Source organism: Acromyrmex echinatior, chromosome 9 (assembly GCF_024713525.1).
Source record: "Acromyrmex echinatior isolate Ae372 chromosome 9, ASM2471352v2, whole genome shotgun sequence".
In the NCBI taxonomy this organism is placed as follows: domain Eukaryota; kingdom Metazoa; phylum Arthropoda; class Insecta; order Hymenoptera; family Formicidae; genus Acromyrmex; species Acromyrmex echinatior.
This window is the reverse complement of record NC_141860.1, coordinates 2,214,402-2,240,000: the sequence shown is the minus strand read 5'-3', so window position 1 is coordinate 2,240,000 and position 25,599 is coordinate 2,214,402. Positions and strand designations below refer to the sequence as shown.

The following is a 25,599-nucleotide window of genomic DNA, read 5'->3' as shown; positions in this document are numbered from 1 at the left end:
AAAATAATAAAGTAAATATTTTAAAAGTACATAATATTTAGCAAAATATATATACTTATTAATATGATGTTCAATCACTATTATTAAGAAAATAACAATTATGTAAGAAGGAAAATATTTTTATGATAATTTTCATGCTAAAATGTTGTCATGATAATTTTCATGTTGGAAGGTATGATAGCAGCATGTTTCTTATACTGTGACGCTCCTGAGATGCACGTCCGCGCGCGATCCAGCAGTTCAGCCGTCGACTGTTGAGCGGTTGTAAAGAAAAAATAGGCAGCACTTCAGAAATCGGCTCGAAATGTGTAACTAATTCTGAGCACACTAAAGTACACATATAATTTCTATAATTTTATAAAAATATATTTGGAGTAATATGTTCATTAATAACGTTATTTGTTAAACAAAAAATTAAGAAAAAAAGGAAAAAGCAGGATTGAATATAGGATCCTCAACATTCTGATCTCGCACCTAACGCCCGAGACCACACTGAGTTTTTGCAAACCGCCTTTATGAACGTGGTACATAAAATACACGGAAAATCGTAAACTATGTCTCGTTAACTATCACGTTTTGAAATCATTTTTGCTATTATATTAGGTGTTGGAATTAATTCGTAGCGTTTTACAAGTGATGGGAAGTACTTTCATTAATGTATTTTTTAATGCTCATGTGAAATAAATAACATTCTTTCATTAAAAAACGCTACGAATTAATTCCAACACCTAATATATTAATGAGAAAGGTATATGATTAACTCTTTCACTAATATCGTGTGAGACTCGTGGTAAAGAAATCGGGACAAACATAAGTATCATTGATGAGAGCCGTGGTATGTCTATCGGGCCAAACATAAACAATATGTTCCAGGCTGTTAATTATGGCACGCGCCATCGTAACTTAAATCGTAGGGCAAAGGATTAATATAATTTAATAAAAATTATGTATTGTCTAGAATGTCTCTTTTCTCCTTATGATACACGCCAAGCGGCCGAGATTGTCGAGAAAATATTTTCGGTCGCTAGAAACAAGCGACAGAGAGAAGGACAGAAACAGACTCATTGTTTTGCTAACGGGCCCAGTTCGGCGTGTCCGGGCGGAGACTCACCGATTACAATCGGAGCTTCTATCCGTTTGTTTTTTCTCTGTCTCGCTCTATCGAAATAACAGAAATTGAAAGAATTTTAAATCACGAACACGGTTGCCAGTTCTCCGTTTTTTTTTTGACAGACTTCGGTTTCTTGGACTAATATTCAATACTCCAGCAGATGTGAAAATCTCCAATTTTTGTCGTCTGCTGGAGTATTAAATATTAGTCCAAGCAACCGAAGTCTGGCAAAAAAAAAACGGAGAGCTGACAACCGTGTTTGTGAATTAAAATTCTTTCATTTTCTTTTTATTAAATTATATTAATCATATATCTTTCTCATTAACGTAGCAAAAATGCAAATGCAAAAATGATTTCAAAACGTAAATATTGATGAGATATACAATAGTTTACGACTTTCCGTGCACTATATGTTTCGTCGAGGTGATCTGCAAGAATTCAACGTGGTCTCGGGCGTTGGGTACAAGATCAGAATATTGGAGATCTTTGTTCGATTGTTCGATTCTGCTTTTTCCTTTTTTAATTTTTATTTAATAAATAACGTTATTAATAAACATATTACTCCAAATATACTTCTTATAAAATTTCAGAAATTATATACGTGTACTTCAATGAGCTCGAAATTAGTTGCGCATTTCGAGCCGATTTCTGAAATGCTGCCTACTTTTCCTTCACAACCGCTCGACGCTTGACGACCGAACCGCTCACGCGTGTATCTCAAGAGTGTCATAGTATAAGAAACATGCTGCGACCATACCTTCCAGCAAATTGTCATGAAAATATTTTCCTTCCTACATAATATTGTATTTTCTTATTAATGGTGATTGAACATCATATTAATAACTTAATGCATTTTACTAAATGTAATGTACTTTTAAAATATTACTTTATTATTTTTATGATACATTCAGTTTCAAAGAGTTACTGATCACGTTTTTGTGCCACAGAATGTAATATAAAATTTTACTTTACCGCATCATACATCTGGTCATCTATTTGTATTTTTTTTTAGTGGAATAAACCTGGAGAATACACTTAAATGACGTATCAATAATAGAACTTCAAAGATAATAGAGAGTTTTTTTTACAATAACGTGGATTTAAATACGGTGAACGCCTTTTCTTAATTAGTCGCTAAGGAAAAGATAATGTGATCATGATATCGATTATGTATCTTTTTTCTTAGAGTGATAAATAAAAATTTTTTGTATGTATGTGTATATATATATATATATATATATATATATATGCATATATCATTTTGCGTGACGCTGTATGTGTAGAAAACAACGGCGTTATACGAGTCAATCAGCTGTAATCAGTATGATCCGCGTTCACAGTATCATTGCAGGACAACAGTACTGTCAATGCAGTGTAGTGTAGTAGTGTTCTACACACACCATATATATGTGTGTGTGTGTGTGTGTGTGTGTGTGTGTGTGTGTATATATATTTATATAGTGTTTTTTGTCCACAAAAAAGAAAAAATGTAGTAGCAGAATATTGTCTGCCTTTGATAAGAGAAGGTTATGGATGCTTTATAACAAGCAACTCAGTACAATACAGTACAATATCTCATCCTTGTATTATCGAACAAGATTGTAATGATGCATCGTGTCGCACTGTGTCTCTTGTTGGAAGGCACTCTAGAAGGCCAAAATTGGTTATTGTGATGTGTGTTTCTTGTTGGCATCCTATAAAGCCAGAATGAGAAAAGTTAGCATCTTTATGTTATTCGTGAAAATATCACTTTTATTTATCATACAAGTGATATGATTAAATTTATTGTTATAACAATAAATTGCGCTTTGCCTAATTATGATCCAATGTCAGAGGCGTTCATCGTGGGCTGACTATTTTTAATTTACTGCCAGAGGCGTTAATTATGAACTGGCTAGTTATAACAAAATGCCACAGCCGTAAATCATGCTTTGGCTAGTTATAAACAAATGTCAGAGGCGTTCATCGTGGGCTAACTATATTTAATTCACTGTCAGAGGTGTTAATTGTGAGCTGGCTAGCTATAACAAAATGCCACAGCCGTAAATCGTGCTTTGGCTAGTTACAGATAAATGTCAGAGGCGTTTATCGTGGACTGACTATTTTTAATTTATTGGCAGAAGCATTTCGATTATTAAATTTGATGAAATACAATTACGGAACCAATTTATAGAATTTTGCGTCTGCAATTAAAGAAATGCAAATAGATGCATTGTCATGATGGAATCAAAAGCTAATTGCTTGATATAACCGAAACAAAGAAACTAATGAAGAAAAAAAACTGAATATCAATAAATAGCTTCTTTGAAACCTTACAACTTTTGTCTGAAGCGTTTTTTTTTAAAACGTTATGTAATAGCCTTAGCACAAGGATGGTCGTAATTGAATCGTAGAACGTGAAATCATAAGGCAACGCATTATATTTTGGCGTACTATGCATGCCGATACAAGTTCACATTCCTTTACGATTAGTTATAGTCACCTTTATATTCAGCTCCTAAATCCAGAGTCTTTTTGGACATCCTATATAATATATATGTTATACATATATGTATATATATAATATATATATGTATATATATATATATATATATTAGGTGTTGGAATTAATTCGTAGCGTTTTACAAGTGATGGGAAGTACTTTCATTAATGTATTTTTTAATGCTCATGTGAAATAAATAACATTCTTTCATTAAAAACGCTACGAATTAATTCCAACACCTAATATATATATATATATACAACATACATTACACAGTCAATAGTCACATGCATAATTTTTGTACGATGCTGTACGTTTATGAAATGTATGTAAGTATATCATATTCAAAGTGTTTTAGCAAATATATACACTTACAGGTCAATGTACGTTGACTAACAGCAAGTTACAATAATAAGTATATTTTTACTAAATGAACACTCTGACTGTGACTTAGATATATTTTCGGATGCAACCATGTATTTGAAATACACGTGTAATGTAATAGCACTTTTTCCTTTATTGCCAATGTCATTTTAACTTAGGATGTAACATGTATTGTCAGTACATAAATACATTGCACATATGTAACTATTCCATCTCTTTTTATTGTTTAATGGGCCTTTTACAATTATAAGCCATAAATCAGCCATAAATAAGAAGTCAAACGCTAAAAATTGGCTGTGATTGATCAATTTTTAGCTTCTGACTTCTGATTTGTAACTAATGTGTTATTGTAGAAGGTCCATAATAAAAAGAGATAGAAGTTACTCATACTTAGTTACTCATGCAGATATAATATAGACACATTAGTGAATATTAGAATTATGTGCATTATGATGTGTACATTATAAAATATATTTCTAATTCATATTCACATACGTGTGTAGCTACTTCATCTCTTTTTGTTACGTGTAACAAAAAGATGTACTGATGTCCTCTTTTTTCTATGTTTAATAAAAAGAGATATGTTTTTTTATGATCAAATATTAGTGATATATCCTTTTATATTTTCAATATCAGAATATACATACAACTAACATAAATCAAAGCTAACGATAGTCAAACGCAGATGATCAGATGTAATATCTAAAAAAAAATAATCAAATTACGAATCCTCTGATAAATCCTCATTTTATGTGTATATATATATATATATATATATATATATATATATACGCATTTTATATATATATATATATATTTTATATATCTATACAATTTTAATATTGCACATTTAAACACAGAGAATGTATAAACAGCTTAGCATTGATAATTTCTATCTGCAACGTATGTATTAGGTGTTGGAATTAATTCGTAGCGTTTTACAAGTGATGGGAAGTACTTTCATTAATGTATTTTTTAATGCTCATGTGAAATAAATAACATTCTTTTATTAAAAACGCTACGAATTAATTCCAACACCTAATATATTCACACATTATAGTACATATATGCAATATTGTACAATATTGTCTATGTGTGTATTATATTTAAGTACATCACTAATATTTTAACATGATTATCTTCTACATATTTTTATTAAACATAGCAAAAAATGGTGTAGCTATGTATATTATATGTGTAATACAATATATCTATGTATAGTTAATACATACAGGGTGGGCCATCTATTGGTACGTTTTTAAAAATGCGATCAAATGAGCATACATTGATATTTTTTATTAATTTTTTTTTTGTTGTGAAGCTAAAAGTATCCGCGTCAAGAATGAAAAACGATTTCGTTCATGTGGCTCCCTCTACTGGCCTTACAGTATGCCATTCGGTCACCCCAATTATTAATGACATTTTGGACTACCTCGGCGCCAATTTCACTCAAAACAGTCGTAATATAATGTCATCCACTAACATCCCTTTCTCACGAACTTTCCTCACCAATTTGCGTATAGCTCCTTCGGTGGGTGCTCTATCACGACCCATATTTCTTTTCAAAATTCGTACAGTTTCGGCGACACAGCACTGACTTTGAAAATAAGTTTTTAAAATTTCAAAACGCTCTTCAAGAGAAAACATGTTGTTTCGTGCCTCGGACGGTATGACTAATAAACTGTCAAAATTTCGGGTCTGTAGCTCGTTCGGTGTTGCCATACGACGAAATTCAAAAACGTACCAATAGATGGCCCACCCTGTATTACATCCTGACCTAAAATGACATTGTACGACAGGAAAAATGCTTAGGTCCATGTGTCAATGTACACTGTCAATACTGAAAATCTATAAGCAAAAGGTAGTATAAAAGAAGGGCAACGAGCCAATGACGCAAATAAAATTTTGCCAATGACGCAATTAAAATTAATGAAAATCTATAGTTACGTATTTTCAGTACTCGCAATGAATATCGAAATACAGTTGTAGTATCACTTTTTCCTATGATCAATATCATTTAGGGTTTAGTCAAGATGTAACATATATTATTGTAATATATGGACACGTGTTTCATATATATATATATATATATATATATATATATATATATATATAAATGAATACGACATTGCACATACATAATGTAACTCTTTTTACTCTGTCTAATAAAAAGAGATAGATACTTATAGTACTTATACATTACTAATATATCGACTATATATCTAATATAGAAAATTGTATGTACATTATACTATGATAATTCTAACATTGTTGTAACATATAACAAAACATTATTAGTGAATATAAATTATAATTATATTTTATATGTATTATAATGTACATATACACAATAATATACAAAATATAATTTTAATATTGCATATATCATTAATTCACTAACATGTTTATGTCTTCACTAATATGTCAATAATAGTATAATATTTTTTGTGTTATTGTATACACATTATATACACATATATTATAATACACATAAAATGTAATTGTAATTCGTATTCATGAATGTTTTTTTATATACAACGTTAGAATTACATTTTATATATCATTAGACACATTATAATATAAAATTTTAATATTGCATAATAATGGACATAGAGAATATATGCATGAATATCCATATGTATATATATATTATGATATTCATTTATGATAATATATCGTAACCTAAAATGACATTGGATGTAAGAAAAAAGTGCTATTACTGCTTCGTATCGGTATATCTATTAATTAAAAATCTGTATTTTATGTATATTACAGACTTTTAGTACTGGTGATATATATTAGAACACGGCCTACATTGCATGTGTATATAATACAACTAAATATGTATATAATGCAACTAAATTTCTAAGGTCCGATTCTACAAATATAAGATTAACTTCAATTATGTTTATTTTTTTTTCAATTCTAAAATTGGAAAATTTTCCAAAATAAATCTTACATTGTGGGACCGATCCTAATACACGTCCCTGTTAAGATGGTAATGTAGGAAACGGAATAAAAATATCGATAATTAATCGATCGAATTTCCTGCATGATCATATTAACTCAGAGGGCGTAAGCAGCTTATACATTGGAAATGAAAATCTGTAATATCGACCTTGATCAACTTCGGTCTTCGCTCCAGCATTCCCTTAAAGTGATTCGTGGTTCATAGGAATCATCGTTAAGATAGTTCCAAATTATGACCAATCGAAGGAGTGTTTTAACTCTGGTGAATTTGCACCCGGAAAAGTACACAACTGATCGATTTTCTGTGGGAAATTGTAAAGCTGTTTTCAATAATTAAGGTAAGGATGAAAGGAGATTGGAAAAACTGTTCCAAATCGGTATAATTTCAACTGTTTCAGCTATTGAAATAACTGGTTTTTTATTTGAAAATTATAGTTTTCAATTTTTTTTGTGTTATTGGGCAAATTTACACAAGATTGTGTCAAAAATTTGTTCTCTGCAATCTGAAGCAAAAATTCCATGGTTAATGCTCTACACTTTAAAAACCATTTAAAAATGATAACAATGTCACAATATATGAAACCCGGTATCCCATAGAAATTACGACGAAGATAATCGCGAATACTTGTCTAATTTTCTGACTGTGCTGCATAATGGAGATGTCCTAAAATGCGATGATCCATCTCCAATTCAATTTCCGAATTCTCATGTATATGTATAATTGATGAAAATCAAGTTTTGAAAACGCTCAAGTATCACAGTTTATATAATATTGCGGACTACATTGTTTTGAGTATAATAAAAAATCAAGTTACTTGCAAGAAATGCATTGGGTTTACTGGCTCCAAAACCGAAAAGCCTTTTGTGTATAGTAGACGAGTCTGAAGCAGTACATGAAAAACATTTTATTTTTCGTCGAACCTACTTTTCAATTTTTTTTCGCGATGGAGAAAAAATTTAAAGTATTTTATGACGCACTTCGATTGCAGTAGAACGCAAATTTCAAATCTTTCTTTGTACAGGAGAATATATGTTGGTATACTATATTCAATATATAAATCACTTGACTGCAAAAACGAGAAACCAAAGAAGGAAGATGACTCAAAGAAGTCTGAACCTGTAAGTAGCCTTAGCGCCTCTAAAGGTATATACAAAACAATAAAGGTTAAAGATAAGAAATTCAATGTACTGATACACACCGGCAGTCAATTTAATATCATAAATCGAAGCTTGTATAAGGAAGTAGGCGCATCGGTATTATTAGATTCTATAATACATTAAATTTCTCTGCATTTGGTGGAAGCAAAGTGACACTGATAAGACACTTCACGGATACTATTACTATTGATGACGAATATTTCCACGTGATGATTTATGTAATAATAGATGAGGCTATGATGATGGAAGCTGTTGTTGGAAGTGAATTGCTGTCGCAAGCCAAAGTAAATATCAATCAGATAGCATCATCCGTAAGGCACCAAACTAAATAATATTATTTCCCCGAATTACGCTGTTATGTTAAATGCACCTATAGAGCATAGCATTTGTAAGAAAAGAAGAAAGGAAGTAGAAGATATTTTAAATGGTTATGTACCTAAAAAGACCAAAACATCTAATGTTGAGATGACTATTACTTTAAATGAGGATCAGAAGATCTACGCGCGACCAAGACGATTACCGTTTCCTTAGAGAAGAATCGTGACCGAACAAGTGAAATAATGGATTGATGAGGGAATTATCGAACCATGTTCATCAGAATATGCCAGTCTAGTAATGGTAACTAAAAAGAAAGATGGGACATTATGAATCTGCATTATCAACAAGAGAATAATGAAAGATCGCTATCCTTTATCCTTCATAGAAGATATTTTAGACAGATTGCAAGATGCTCGTGTGTAGCTCTCTAGATCTGAGGAATGGATTTTTCCATGTGCCGATAAACGAAAGTAGTCAGAAATATACAGTCTTCATAATCCATGATGGGCAATATCAATTACGAAAAGTAAGTTTTGATCTTTGTAATTCGCCAGCTGTTTTTCAGCGTTTTATTAATGATATCTTCAACATGGCAATGCAGGAAATTGCATTACCCTATATCGACGACTTAATAATACTAGCAAAGAATGAAGAAGAAGCAGTCAACAAGCTGAAATTAGTATTGAAAAGAGCAGAAGAGTACGGATTAGAAATCAACAAGAAAAAGTGTAAACTGCTAGAACGACGTATTGAATTTCTGGGACATGTCATTGAGAATGAAAAATTGTATCCCTCACCGGAGAAGACAAAGGCAGTCTTGAACTTCCCAGAATCGAGAACGATTAAACAAATATAAAGTTTCTTAGGTTTAACCGGTTATTTCTGGAAATTTATAATACTCCCGGATTGCCAAGCCGTTAACTGATTTACTGAGGAAAAACCAAGTGTTTCGGTTTGAGAAAAAAGAGATCGAAGCATTTAAATGATTGAAACAATGTTTAACCGAAGAGGCTGTGCTAAATATTTATAATCAAGACTATGAGACGGAAGTGCATACCGACGGCTATAGAGCTATGTTATTACGAAACTTTCCGAAGATGATAAATTACATCCCATGTACTTCATGAGCAAAAAACATCAGAGGCAGAAAAGAAATATTCCAGCTATGAATTCGAGGCGCTAGCAGTAGAAGTTAATAAGTTCCGAATCTATCTTTTAGGAAAAATATTCAAGATTATCACTGACTGCATTTCAACATTTCAGCATTTCAGCAAACTATGCATAAGAAAGATCTCACGCCACGGATAGCAAGATGGGCTCTAGTCTTAGAAGAATACAATTACACTAACATTGAACATCAGTCGGGAGCATAGCTAAAGCATATGGACGCGCTTAGCCGTTATCCTGTTATGATGATGGAATCTATTTACGACATAATTCCTAAGATGAGAAAGGCACAAGACAACGATGAGACCATTAAGAGCATTAAGAAGCAATTAGAGAATGGCCCATATCAAAATTTTGGTCTACGAAGCGGATTAGTCTACAAACGCTCACATGGTTGTGACTTACTCGTAGTACTTAGTGTTATGCAAAACGAAATCATAAAGAATGCACAAAAAAGAGGGCACTTTGCCATCCGGCGAACGGAAGAAGTGAAACAAGAGTTTTATCCCAAATTTTCACAGAGAAGTCGAAAAATGCATTGCAAACTAATGCTGTGTTAAATGCATTCTAATTAACAAAAAGTTGTACTGAAAAGAGGGATACTTACATCCATTGAGCAAAGGTGATGTGCTATACATCTACCACATGGACCACTTAGGAGCATTAGAGACGACTCACAAGAATTATATTATAAATACATTTTAGCAGTCATAGATGCTTTTACAAAGTTTATGTGGTTATATCTCACCAAGACAGTAATATCAAAAGATGTCATTGAAAAGTTAGAAATACAAAAGGATATTTTCATATCGAATCCATATCGAATTATTTCCAATCGAGGTACCACCTTTACCTCTACCGAATTCGAGGACTATTGTCAGCAGGAAAATATTGAACACATTAAAGTCACCGTGGACTTACTCAGGGCCAACGGACAAGTCGAAAGGATTAACTGGACAATCATCCCGGTACTTGCAAAAATATCAGTAAATAAACCCATCAAATGGTATAAATACGTGTTCAAATTTTGAATTCCACGTATCAACGCAGCATCAATACCATTCCCTTCGAGCTAATGATAGGGACTAGGATGAAATCCAAGAATCTCACTATGGAAGCAATTGAACAGGAAATGACTCGCTATTGTGATGATACAAGAAGACAATTGAGAGATGATGCTCGGAGACAGATCGAAAAGGTTCAATGTGAAAACAAAAACTGTTACAATCTATGACGCAGAAATTCCCATAAGTACCATCTTGACGATCTGGTAGCTATTAAACGTACGCAAACAGGATCTGGCTTAAAGTTAAAACCTAAATATCTGAAACCGCCAAGGTAAAACCTATGATACTTACTGATGTCACAAAAATAGGGAACTGTGAAGGAGGACCAGTAAAAGTCTTTACCTGCACCAAATATTTAAAACGATAGATCACTTTGAACCCAGGGGAAAAGATATTATCCGAGGCGAATGATGGAGCAGGACTTGTGGAGAGCAGATAGATGGCGACGGCAACGTGAGACGAAAAAGAAGGAAAAGGAAAGAGGAGAATCTTTACAACACTCTCTGTGTATAATTTTAACTTGTTTATTATTAAACATTCTTTATTGATAAATGTGCTTTTCTCATAATCATCGAATCTCTACACACACACACACACACACACACACACACACACAATATATGTGTGTGTGTGTGTGTGTGTGTGTGTGTGTGTGTATATACAGAATATATGTATATATACAAAAAAGAAAGATATAAAAAACAAAATACAAAAAATTATATGCACACAAAAAAAATATAAAAAATAAAATACAAAAATTAATCGCAATAAATAAATAAAAAATTCGTACGGACCATAATATTTAATAAATCTAATACACAATAAACATTTGAATGCATATGCAACTTATTAATATTTTATATTAATATAATATTCTTATTAAATAATGATAATGATTCTTTTATATCTCTTTCGTTGAAGTTGAAATTGAGTTACTTGTTTCAGTATAGTTTGCGATTAGATTAATATTTCTTGGTGTTTCAATGGTTTTAGAAGTCTTTTCAACCCAAAGAATTAGACGTGCTGCAGATACGAATATATGAGCATCTTGTTTCAAACGTCTTAAATATGATCTATTCAAATAATCTGTAGATTCAAAACTACAAACACGACTGTGAATAATTGGCTGCTAATTTTTCCTTCCAATTGCTGTTACCCATAATTTACATAAATCTTCTTGTTCTAAATGCTAATTCTACAATGAGTATCTAGTCGGAAGTCTTAATCGATGAAGTTGGCCAATCAACGTCGGTTGTATAAGTTGGCTATTGGTCAACTTCACTGATAAGACTTAGGACTACCAACTACCAACTAAATAAATAAATAAAAAATTCGTATCTGCAATTTAAAAATTAAAAAGTTGCAGACTGACCTGCAATAATTATATGTCTTAGGTGAATAATAATGTAACGTAACAGCGAATTTTTGATTCTGTTACAATAACGTTTATCAACTCATTGTAGAATCAGCATAAGGGAAATCTGAAACATATTACAATAGAAAGCATAACCTAAAACGTTAAATGTAACCTATAATGTTAAATTAATATTTATGTAAAGTATTTGATATATAATATTGATAAATTATGATAATTTATATTTTACATTATTTTTCACTTGTAAAACTATTGTTTATTAATTATAGATACTTACCAAAATAAAGATATATTTATAGAACTTTTATACTTGTAAATGCAATTAGGAACTGCACATTTGTAAGACATGTTTTTAATTGTGCCAAATATTGAAATAAAAAAAATATAAATTGATCTTTTCAATTTATTTGTAATTTATTTTAAAAAATAAAATTATAATCGCAGCAAAGTGTACACACTACTAACACTACTTTACAAAGTAATGTATGTGATGACTGAGTAAATATGGCGTCTCGGCTTCAGCCGACCTGTAACAAACTATAGCATGTTAGCGATCTAGGTAATATATAAAAAAATCTATGGTCGAAACTGAGCACCCGCGTCGGATGATACATTGCGCTGCCGCTATCTATCTTTCAAACGCGACATATAATTCAAAAATTAAACTACACAGAATTTTGGCAAAGGAAAAATTGTCTTAGAATTATGTCATTTTGAGAATAAAGGTTTATTCTGGGACACATTGTATATCATTAAAGCAAGAATTATTTCAGCTTGTAGAAATAATATTTTACAATATTATTAAAAACAAGTTTTTATGGGTATTCATTTATATATTACAACTATATTTAACATTAATTAGTTTTTCTAAATGTGTTTTGTTTCTTTCACAACATCTTTGACCAGAGCTCTTATTCTTGACAAGAAACGTATATGAAAAACTAAGAAAATATTATAGTATTAGGTGTTGGAATTAATTCGTAGCGTTTTTAATGAAAGAATGTTATTTATTTCACATGAGCATTAAAAAATACATTAATGAAAGTACTTCCCATCACTTGTAAAACGCTACGAATTAATTCCAACACCTAATATAATATATGTTACGTATGTATGTATGTATATTTGTTTTTTTCCTTAGGATTACACATTATTTACAATAGCTCTTACACTAACTTAAACATTAACTTACTCTAACTTAACCTAATCTCTAACTTAACCTACATTTATTCCGCTCTCTCTCTCTCTCTCCCTCCCTCCCTCCCTCCCTCCCCATTCATCCTCGCGCCGTCCGCCACTCCCTCTACCTATACCCTGGACTTTCGTTTCCATTTACATTTTTTTAAGTATGCCGGTGTCCTTTCTTTTATCCCAAGCATTCATCTTAAGAACCTTTCCTGCACTTTTTCTATCCCCTCCCTTTTTTTCCAATCCTATATCTCCACTCCATACCCCATCACTGTCCATATTAATGTATCAAACATCCACATTCTTCTTCTCCAATTTCCACAAAATCTCCTCTTCCCTATCCTCACACCTGCCCCATTATTGTCGCTGCTTTTGCTATCCTTTCCCGCATATGTCTTTCCTGTCCTCCATTCTTTTGAGATATATATCCTAAATATTTGTATTTGTTGTTCCTTCATCTCTTCAATCTTTTTTTCTTTCCACCACCAACTCATCCTACTCATTCTCCCTCTCCCCTCCCTAACCTTAACATCTTCGTCTTTTCTACATTTAACTCCAGTCCTTTCCTATCCAAGTATCGTCTTTCCAATCTTTCTAGCATACTCCTCATCCCCCCTTCCTCCCCCATCAATACCATCTGCATACTGCAGCGAATATATTCTCTTCTCTCCTGGCTTTATCCCTCCCCACTTTACCTTACTCATGTTTTCTTCTAGATCTGTCATCATTTTACCATCCAAAACCCCCTTCCCAATCCACCTCCCACTTTTACTCTATTCCTTGCCTCTCTTAACATTTCCTCCACCTTTTCCATTATTCGCTCTCTTATTCCTCTTTTCCTCATAGACCTTATCAACACTTCTCTATCCACTGAATCAAATGCTGCCTCAAATCTACAAACACTGCCGTCATTTTCCCTCTCTTTTTCCCAATCTGCCTGTTTACCAAATAATTTAGCGTATATATATATTATCTATCGTTCTCATCCCCTTTCTGAACCCTGTTTGATTCAGCTCCAGTGGAATCAGTCCTTCCCCTCCACTTTCTCTCTCAGCTTTTCCGCTAATGCCATCGCATATATCTTGTACAACGACATTATCGTGACTATAATCCTCCACAACTCCCCCCGTTTTTTTTTTATTGACACAACTATATCCTCTCTCCACTTCTTTGGCCATCCCTCCCTCCATACTTTATTGCAAAACCACGTCCATTCCTTCCCCATCATATCTCCACACCTTATCCAGTACTCCAGCCATTCCTATCTTTATCCATCCTTCGATCTCCTTATTATCCTGTTTATTTCTACCCTCTCCAAATCTCCTTCTCCCCCCCCCCTGTTCTTCTCCCTCTTTCTACTTCTTTTATTATTTTATTTTCTACTCCGCTTAATTATCTACAAAAGATTCCTCCTACGCTTCTAATTCTATATATTCCTTATTCAATCTCTTCCATTTTTTCCTTTCACTGTTAATTGTCACTCTCCACACTTGCCCCTCTGTTCTTGCTTCCTCTATTTCCTTCTCCCATCTTTTATTTTCCTTTGTCTTTCTCTCACATATTCTCTATATTTTCTCTTCTCCCTCCTATACTCCTGTCTCTCTTTCAATCCCTTCCTCCATGATCTTAACTCCCTCCTAACTTCCTTTTTTTCCTTTCACATTCCTTATCCCACCATCCTTTCCTTCTTTCCCTCTCTCCCCCTCTATCTTTCTCTATCTTTTTCAAAGTGTTTCTCACTCTTGTTCCAAGTTCTCCTCATATTTCTTGTACTTTTCCTTCTATCATTTCCATTCTTCCTAATTCCGTTTTAAATAATTCTCTTCTTCTTTATCCCATATCCCTCTTTCATCCACCTTTCTCTTTCCCTTTTTTTCTACCCCCCCTTCTCCGTCTCCCATACGTATCACTACTGAGTGGTGATCCGAGTCTATCTGCTCTCTTATGTCCAGACTCACTTTCTCCCTTATTTCCTTGTTCACTAGCACATAGTCTATCACAGACTTCCCTCTACTATCAGTGTACGTCCAATTCCCCTTCTCATCACCCCTGATACCCTCATTTACTATCGACTATCCCCTTTCCTTATATAATATATTCTATCAGTCTCTTTCCTTCCTTATTCACTTTCTTGTCCATCGACCTCTTTTCTAATCCTTCCTCATCTCCCCTCTTTAATCCAATCCTTTCTCCCCTGTCTTCGCATTAAATCCTCCTTGTTTTTATTTCCTCTTCTCTTCCCATTCATCTACCCAACAGCTCTAGTTTTCTTTCCATATCCCCATTCACATATACCCCTATTACCCTTAACTTCCTCTTTCCATACTTAACTCTTCCTTCTATTATCCCCTCCTTTTTTATATTCTCTCCCTCTCCATGCTCTGCTAATTTCTTTTTAACTCTCACTATCATTCCTCCCATCGCTCTTCCTTTCTTGTTCTTCCTTCTTGCTCCCACTTGTATACTTTTGGCAATTTCTCCTTAACTTTTCCCCAGTTTTCTTCTCCATCCATGTTTCTACCAAGACCAACAGCTCCTAATCCTCTAATGTTTTCCAAAATTCTCTGTCTTTATTTTCCATTCCAGAAGGCTATTTTCAATCCCTTTCTCCCTCGCACTTCTCTTCTATTTCTTCTTTCCCTTCTCTCTCCTCCCCTCCCTCTTGTCCTCCTCCTCCTCCTCCTCCCATCTTTTATTCCCTCTGCTTCTGCATCTCTTGCACCCGATCCTTCACCTTTTCTTTTCCTCCTTCGTTTATGCTTTTCTCCTTAATTCCTTTTAGCTCCTTCCTCTCCCATCCCTTCTCTTTCTCCCATTTCCACCATATGCTTTCAATCTATAATCCCCAATGTCCTTCTCTTACTCTATTTCCCTGTATCTCCTCTCTCATCACTATCTTATCTTCCATCTTATCCTTCTTTCCTCCCATATAAATATTCTCCTATCCACGCCTCTTTACCTTTCAGCTTCTATTTATTCCTCAAAATCTCCCTTTTCACCTCCTTACTCCCTACCTACATGTTCCTTCTTTCTCTTCTACCCCACTCTATTTTCTTTATCTCTTCCCAACTACTCCCAAATGTTTCCATATTCCCTCTACTCTTTCTTTTACATCCTCTTCCCTCCTCTCACTTCCTTGATTACGATATTCTTTCTCCTATCCCCCCTTTCTTTCATTTCCCATCTTCTTTCTAATTCCCTAATCTTGTTAAATTAATTCCTCCATTTTTTCCTCTCTTTCCTTTTCCTTTTCCGCCTCCCTTTTATTCTTATCTTCCTTCATTCTCTCTTCCCTTCCCGCTCCCTCCATCCTTCCTATTCTTATCCTCTCCAATTCTCATTCTATTTTCTCTATCCTTCCTTTAAATTCTTCCCTTGCCATATTCCAATTCTCTTCTCTAATTGTCCACTCTTCCTTAATTCATTGCACCTCCTTCTTCAACATCTCTTTCTGCTCTCCTGCCACCTTTCTTATAACTTAACTTTTTTTATTATAATTTTGTCGTGTATCTTTGGAAATATGACTAATCAATAATACTTATTTTTGCAATCAATAATACTTATTTTTGAATAAAACTTCAGTGAAATTTTAACAATCGAGCAGGAATGTTGAAGTTTATAGTTTCTAAAACTCTGTCTATTCACTCAGATGGCGCAGAAATACGTTCTGATTTTTTACAAGAGCGAGTCCAGTCCCAGGAGGAGAGGGAGTAGCCCTCATTTAGAAAAGGACGCACTCACTTGGTGTAGAATACCTATAATAAGAGTATGGCCAACAGAGCGTGAATGAGGCAAAACCAGAAACACATCGAAACACGCGCGCATTTTCAATTGTGAAGTGTAAAACTGAAGTTATGTTAAAAAATTTATTGCCACTACTGAAAATCTATAGTGCACGCAACGTAAATTTTCAATACTGGTAGTAAATTTTGAAACACAATCTAAAGTTGAAATTGTATATAACAATGAATGCGTTTAGCAGAACGCAATCGTGTTGTTTTATGAATGTTTGCTGAGATAAGACCATTCCTCTAAGAACATAATTCAATCAGCGCGAAGAAAATTTCCAACAATTATAAAATAAATATTCTGCTAAATGTAGAGGGAGAGAGCCAATAATTTTATAATGAATAAAAAAGTGTAAATTCCAAATAATAATAATCTTTTTGCGGACTCTCAAATTCAACAAAAAAAAAATCCAAAAAAATTAGGGCAAATGAGAGTCAGCGTGATAATTAATATGCTTTAATCTTTATTCCAGAAAATAGAATTTTTATTTAAAAAAATAATACGTTTCAGTTTACTTTGGAACCATTCTCAGCAATACAATTTCAAAATCAATCTCTTCATATCAATCTCTTCATGTCCAAGAAAAAAATCACCATCAGATTAACAGATTTGATGTTGTAATTCCAAGACATAGAAAGAATTTGTCTCGACATTGGATCAAAACCAATTAAAATTTTTTTTTGATCAATGAATATCAAGTTAAAAACTAATGACTGAGTCATGTTTCGTTCACGTTGCAATCAACATGTGGTTTTTAACTTGGTACTTTTTAGTGATAATAAAGTTTTAATTGGTTCTGATTCAATGTCGAGATGAATTTCTTCTTTGTCTTGGGATTACAACATCAAATCTGTTAATCTGATGGATTTTTTTTCTTGGAAGGGAATTTTTCTTCTTCATGAAGGGATTGATATTTTTAAATTGTATTGCTAAAGATGACTCCAAAGTGAATTGAAATGTACTATTTTTTTGGAATAAAAATTCTATTTTCTGAAATAAAGATTTAAAATTGCGTATTAACTAGTACGCTGACTCTCATTCGCCTTGATTTTTTTTTTGAGATTTTTTGTTGTTGAAACTGAAGAAGAATGACAGAGATAAATATAAGTAGAATGAAAGTTAAATTTGTATAAGAATAAGTAGCATGAAAATGAAGAGCCTAAAAAAATGATAAGTCTAAAAATAGGATTTTAGGAATATTAACTACATTTTTAAGAGTATATTTATAATAATTTTTTATTAAGTATATTTATTATAATATGTTATTATAGTATATATACAATTTGTCAATTTACATTCAAAATATTATCAGTGATGATAGAATTGTATATTAATACAAAGTAATAAATCGTATATCCTATATACCTCCTGTGTCAGTATATACAGGACTTCTGAAGTACGAGTTCATCAAACATGGTTAGAATAACATCTTTTGACACCATACGCTTGTTGTTTCCAGTCTTCGATTCAGTCTACATTTCTGCATTGAAATGTACGTGGAATAATATATAACATACATCGTTTAATAATTTATTTATATTAAAAAATCACAAAAGCAAATTCTTACTGACCTCACATAATACTGAATTATTAGATGGAATCCAGTCTTGTCGTCCTTCGTGTTTCAGTCCAAATTTTTCGTCTTTTTGGCTCTCGAGAAAAATGACACAGCTTAAAACCCTTTTTCGCAGAGTTTGCATGCACTAATCTGTTAAGGTACGATTACATGAAGAAATGCGGAAACGCGGCAGACAAAATTAGCTAAACTTTATTAAATTTCTCGTCTTTCCATGCATTCTGTTCCGCTTGCTTTTATCTCCTAACATTACATGGAACGCAATTTCTACGAGAAAGCGGAATGGTATAGTGACAAATACACTTTTGTAGTCATTTAAAAAAATTGTATTCACTTAATTCATTGCAATTTTTATTAATCTACTTATATTTTCAGCTTATGTATTGAATAGATAAAAGGTCGGTTCTAACTCCTTTGAGGAGCGGTAGGAGAGGGGTATCCGTGACGCAGGGGTCCGCGGGGAGGAGAGGGGTGACGTCACTAGGCGAGGGAGTGACGTTACAGGGGAGGAGAAAAATGACATCACAGTGGGTGACATCGCAGGGATGGCGGTGCGGGGGGAGGGATGTCCCGGGTATGGAAAATTACATAGCGGGAAATTACGCAGCGGAGGTGAACGGAAACTTGCGTCCGCATCGCGGTGAAGACATGGCGCGGGGTCAATGGCCGCCGGGCGTGGTCCGCCGCCGCCACCGCCTACCCCCGCCTCCACCGCCAAGCGCGGTCTCCTGACCTCCGCCACCGCCTCCGGATGCGATCCCCGCCACCACCACCGCTTCTGAATGCAATCCCCATCGCGCGCTATATTTACCATGTATACTTACTATTAATACTTACCATTTTTCCTCTTATGTGTCGTCTTCTCGCACGCGGAATATTTTATTTATTTATTATGTTATATTATATATTTTATTTTATTTTATTTTATCTTATCTTAATATAATTATTCGCACTGCGCGATGGTTGATCGCGTGCGATTGTGTGATGAAAAAAGCAAATAAATGTGAACAATGAGTTAACTTGTATATTTATTTAATTTTTATTTTTACATATATATGTATATATATATATATATATATATATATATATGTGTGTATAATAAGTAAAACGTGTCGGTCAATTTAATTTTAATAAATCCTTCGCTCCAACACGAACCATCATCAATCATTTTCTCAGTCATCTCATTCATCACATCAAACATTTCGTTCAGTTGCACCATGATGTCCGCGGTGCAATGCCTGGAACATAAAATATAAAAAATTAGTAATGCGAGTAAATACCGACATGCTTTGCGATAATATTAGATATCCAGAAAAATTGAGAATATCGACCCAGTGATAAAATTAGTGATTAAATTAAAGTGATAAAATTTTATCATTTATTTTTATCAAAACTAAATCTCTGTATCAATATTTTCTCATCTAGTCCAAATGCATTTTTACAATTAATCTTTAACACTCACACTGAAGAATGTGGGATCTCACGAAAGTTTGGTCATTAATTTTTTCGATGATTTTTCTAAGTGGATTAAAATCTAGAATAACATAAAATTATCTAGAAATATGGCAGTATCTTGGCGTTAAGTATGGCATAAAACACTGCCATGCCTCCTTTAAAAGGACGCAAATCGACGATTCACATTTACACTACTTAAACCATTCAAAAATTTGGGCATGACAATGTCTTGATCCAAGTGTAACCGTTATGACATTTTTATGTGAACGTTAAAGATTAATAATAACAATAATAATTTACACTATTTATACTTAATAATTTACACTATTTAATTATTGAATTTAAGAATAAAATACAATACTTACATTTGTCTCAACAACGGATTGACATCGCTGATATCCAAATTTAATTTTAGTCCATCAGACACTTCAGCGGTAGAAGACCTTTGAAGGGTAGCCTGTATCGTTCGAATAGAGCCTCAGCTTTTTGCACCAAAAAATGTGCATCGATGACTAATCCATTGGTGCACTGAATTAATGATGTTTGCCATTTTTCAAAGCTTACAGACTTACTAACCGACAAGAAAACTCGACAAATAGACTGATTGACTGCAGGGTACTGTACGATATTTTATATAGATAAAGATATTCGTGGAACATGATATCATTCCGAGAAAAAGAATAATGCCTCGGTTAAAAGTTTATACCTCAGCCGAAAAGTATATCAAACGATTGAACGATTTCAAGAATAAACTTCAGCATTTTTATCAGTTATAATGGCAAGATTTTATATAGTAAAGATGTTCGTAGAACATGATACTATTCCGAGAAAAAGAACAATGCCTTGATCAAAATTTACACCTCAGCCGAAAAAATATATCACGCGTTCGAACGATTCCACGAATAAACTTCAGCATTTATTAGTTGCAATTAGATCATCAGTTATTAGATTGTCATAATCAATATATCAGCGGCAAAAAGTATAATGCCTCGAATAAAGTGTATGCCTCAGCCAAAAGTATACGAGAAGACGTCGCGCTCGAAAGATTCCAGCATTTTGTCGCTTGCAGCGCTTCACATTGAAGCGCAATTAAACGTATATCTATTGAAAAGCTATCAGACTGATATTTAACAGTCATCAGACTAATATTTAATAGAAATAAACAGCTATCAGACTGATATCAGATCGTTATCAGTCCATTTCCAACTCCATCTGCTATATATATAAGGCGTATAATTTTGCTTATACCGTTTTTTTCCGAAATTCGAGGCTTTATTGTAAAACTGGTTATACATTTATGATTCAAAGTATTGTCCATCGCTTGCCACTACTTTCTCCCATCTTTCGGGCAGCATACGAATCCCGCGTCGAAAAAACTGGTCATCTTTTGAGGCGATCCAATTTTTTACTTCTTCATAAGACCGGAAGTGCTGGTCAGCCAGGTCGTGTGCCATTGATCAAAACAAGTGATAGTCAGAGGGAGCAACGTCTGGAGAATACGGCGGGTGGGGTAGGACTTCCCATTTCAACGTTTCCAAGTATGTCTTGACCACTTTCGCAACATGGGGTCGAGCATTGTCATGCTGCAAAATCACTTTATCGTATCTCTCGTTGTATTGCGGCGTTTGTCTTTCAATGCTCGGCTCAAACGCATCAATTGCGTTCGATACTGATCGCCTGTGATTATTTCAGTCGGTTTTAACAGCTCATAATATACTACGCCGAGCTGGTCCCATCAAATACAGAGCATGATCTTGGAGCCGTGAATATTCGGTTTGACCGTCGACGTGGAAGCATGGCCGGGAACTCCCCATGATTTTCTGCGCTTGGGATTATCGTAACGAACCCATTTTTCGTCCCCAGTCACAATGAGATACAGAAAGCCCTTCCGTCTTTGCCTTTCAAGTAGCTGTTCACAAGCAAACAAACGCCGTTCAACATCTCTCGGCTTCAACTCGTACGGCACCCAATTTCCTTGTTTCTGAATCATTCCCATGGCTTTGAGATATTTTGAAATGGCTGGTTGAGTCATTCCTAATGATCGTGCCAATTCTTTTTGATTTTGACAAGAGTCTTGATCAAGTAATGCCTCCAATTCTGCATCTTCGAAAACCTTCTCTCTTCCACCGCTATGCTGGTCTTCGACGTGAAAATCACCGTTCTTGAAGCGTTGAAACGACTTACGACACGTTCTTTCATTAATAGTGGCCTCACCATAAGTATTTGAGAGCATTCGATGAGCCTCAGCCGCAGATTTCTTCATATTGAAGCAGAAAATTAAAACCTCCCGCAAATGACAAGAATTTGCCTCGTAAACTGACATTTTCAATTGAGAATAACTTTATGATTCAGACACAAATCAACTAATGTTTCTATGGAGTTATGTTGACAGATGCCCAAGTTTATTGTGTGACGTCTATGATCTATTTATTTCGATCACCATTTACCGCTAAAGTCATCTATACGAAAAAGGTATAAGCAAAGTTATACACCTAATATATATATATATATATATATATATATATATAATATATATACTTATTTATTTATTTACATGCTACTGATCAGAGTAGCGGAAATAAAAACATATTAATGTGACATAACATACATTTTATTAAAAATCTTACATTCTTCCTGACGTCGCGACCACCAGTTAAATATTTTAAATACATTTTGCAAAGCACAATTCTTTGCATGTTTTTCACATCGTATAGTATTACAATCATTCAGATTAGTTAAAAATTCTATGTCTTCGTAAACTCTATCCAAGGTTTCGATGTACATGCGTTCTCGCTCCTCGTCCAGAAGCACAGTCACGTTCATTTCTCGCGTCCCTTGACGTATACGATAGCATGATTTTCAAATACAGTCGCCATGATCAGGCGTTTTGACGCTGTATGGGACCATCCTGTCCTCCCATCGCAATCCATGATGATAAGCATTCAACCAGGAAGCGCAAGACTTGTCGGATGTTGGATCTTGTCAAAAGTTTCCATGGCACGGGACTCGTAAAAATGTAATATGCGAGAACGATCTCCTGTTTCAGCACCGCTACTTCTTTGACAATAAATTTCTTGTTAACGACGAGTCCTTGTAGATCCACAAACGTTGGTATGACGAGCAATTTTTTCAAAACTGTGTTTCATTCCAGTTTTTCTAACTCTTTTAAAGTTCTAAATACTTGCTGACCTCGCAATTTACATAATCTTGCGTACTACGTTGGACACTAGACAGTACTCAATTACACGATTGTTTATATGATGAGACAATAGATGGTAGTATTGGCGGGCACATTCTCCTTACAGTCAAATTCTACATATCGCGGCTTCTCAAGTTTTGACAGCGCATGAATGCTTGGTATTCTGTAACAGAGGATACTCGTACAGATCTCACAAACGAAAACTCATGCTCAGATAACGAGCGCTTTCCAATGTTCGCAGCATTGATAATTTATTGATCTCATTTAACGCAACGTAAGGCATCCGCCACTGCACTTTGAATAATTCAACCTCAGCCTCCGTCACAGGATTTCCATTAAGTAATTGTAATCGTTACGCGCTCGTATCAAAATCAATTCGTGGCAAGAGTTGACGACCACGCGTTTATAATCTTCGCAAAAGCCCAACAGCATGTTAAGCGGCACACAAAAATTAAAGTATCCTTCCTCCGTGTCGGATCTAGAATTCCATCCTGCGTTCAGGGCAATCAAAGCTTTATCGTACGTCATTGATACATAATTCTTGATAGTTGGTAACATTTCTTGCGGTCAATCTCCATTCAGTTCATACCGTTCAGTTCTTATCGAATTTCATCAAACATGAACGTCACGCAATTATTTCCAAGCGCGATTGACATCTAATCATTTTTATTTTTCATCGTCAATCTTCCTTCGATGTAGAGAAAACTGTCGCACGTGTACAAATCTTGCTGCTGTATGGATATCCGTATCTCGTCGCTATGTCCAAACGTAGTGTTGGCATACGGATTGTATGTGTGAGTCTTAATCTTGACGATGCAGTCGTCAAAGATCGGCTCACCAGTAATGTTCATCAGGATATCAACCATTTCATACGATGAAATCCAACGACTTTAAGAATGCAACGTTGGATGCAGTGAGTTTCTTTCCAGATGTAGTCTCTCCAGTAAAAGATGTATCTCTTGTTTGTTTCGGCTATTCATTTAACACAAACATCTCATGTTAGCACCGACGTATGCAATCTAACTGTGATCTCTTCTCCACAAAAATCAAGCAATCGATTAGTCTATCACGCGAATTATTAGATCCGTAATGTTCCGTACAACGATCGGAAAGTAAATGATCTGCGTCGGCCTTTCCGATATCTTATATCCCGGCAGCACGCTCAGCAAAAATTTGTGTATCGTGTGCATGCACCTGTTGTTGCTGTACGCACCCACAGTCACGTTGTACTCGATACGTATGATATTCATATTGATATTTATCGGCACGTCCGACTCGTGCCACTGTCGTAGCTCCAGCACGCGATTGGACGAAAATCCCAACAGCGAGTTAATGTAAGGTTTTGCAAAATTTATCCGATAGGCGCATTTGATCTCACTTCTTATCGTATTGTTGTTGGAGCGAATAACCAGCGGGAATTCTTCATCCACCTTGTTCTTCGCATCGTGAAAACGTAAAATTTCACGCTTCAGATGCCGCTCTACAGGGTGTTCCCAAAAGGTATCAAATTTTATGTAGTACTCGTTAAAACAAACTAAAAAGTCTTAATGAACAGTACTCCGAAAATCTTTTATTTCTGCGTTATGAAGCATTTTCTTCTGTGAAAAATAGAAAATAGCTTAAATTTACAATAAATGTTCAGTGTCCTCCGTCCATTTCAACACACATTCAGCACGTCTCCTCATTGAAGATCGAACACATTCAAAGATTCCGGGTTTATTCTGTATTTGTTGACAAGTTTTCAATTCTCTGAGTCAATTCATCTATTGTATCAACTGATGTGGCATATACCATATTCTTTAAGTGTCTCCATAGATAATAATCCAACGGATTTAAATCTGGTGAGCAAAGTGGCCATACAACTGGACCTATCCATCTTTCTTGAAAACATTTGATTAAATGGCATCTACAACATTAACGAAGAAATGGGCAGGGGCATACCATCGTGCATGAACCACATTCGTTGTCTATGTTGTAAAGGAATATCTCCCAAAAGTTCGAATAAATTATTTTCGAAAAAATTAAGATACACTTATCCTGTTAGTCTATTAGGCAAAATATAAGGTCCGATTAGATGATCTCCAAAAATACCTGCTCAAAGGTTTACAGAAAAACGATGCTAATGTCATGATGCTGTGATAGCACGAGAATTTTCATCTCCCCAAACATGTATATTGTATACTGGGTGTCTCAGAGCACCCGTACCACCCTTTTAAAAGGTAGGGATGTGTTTGTACAAAAAAATGGTTCAGACAAAATTTGCAGGATTTCGGGAGATCTATCTGATGGTGACCTTGAATTTGACCTTGAGGTCGACCTTGGGCATAACTCAAGGTCAAAGTACCGTTTTACAAATGTAA

General features: G+C 34.3%; 1 pseudogene; it reads right to left on the bottom strand.

The window, feature by feature from the left end:
* Nucleotides 1-15,076: 15,076 nt before the first annotated feature.
* Nucleotides 15,077-24,105, bottom strand: LOC147908492 (uncharacterized; annotated as a pseudogene).
* Nucleotides 24,106-25,599: the final 1,494 nt, after the last annotated feature.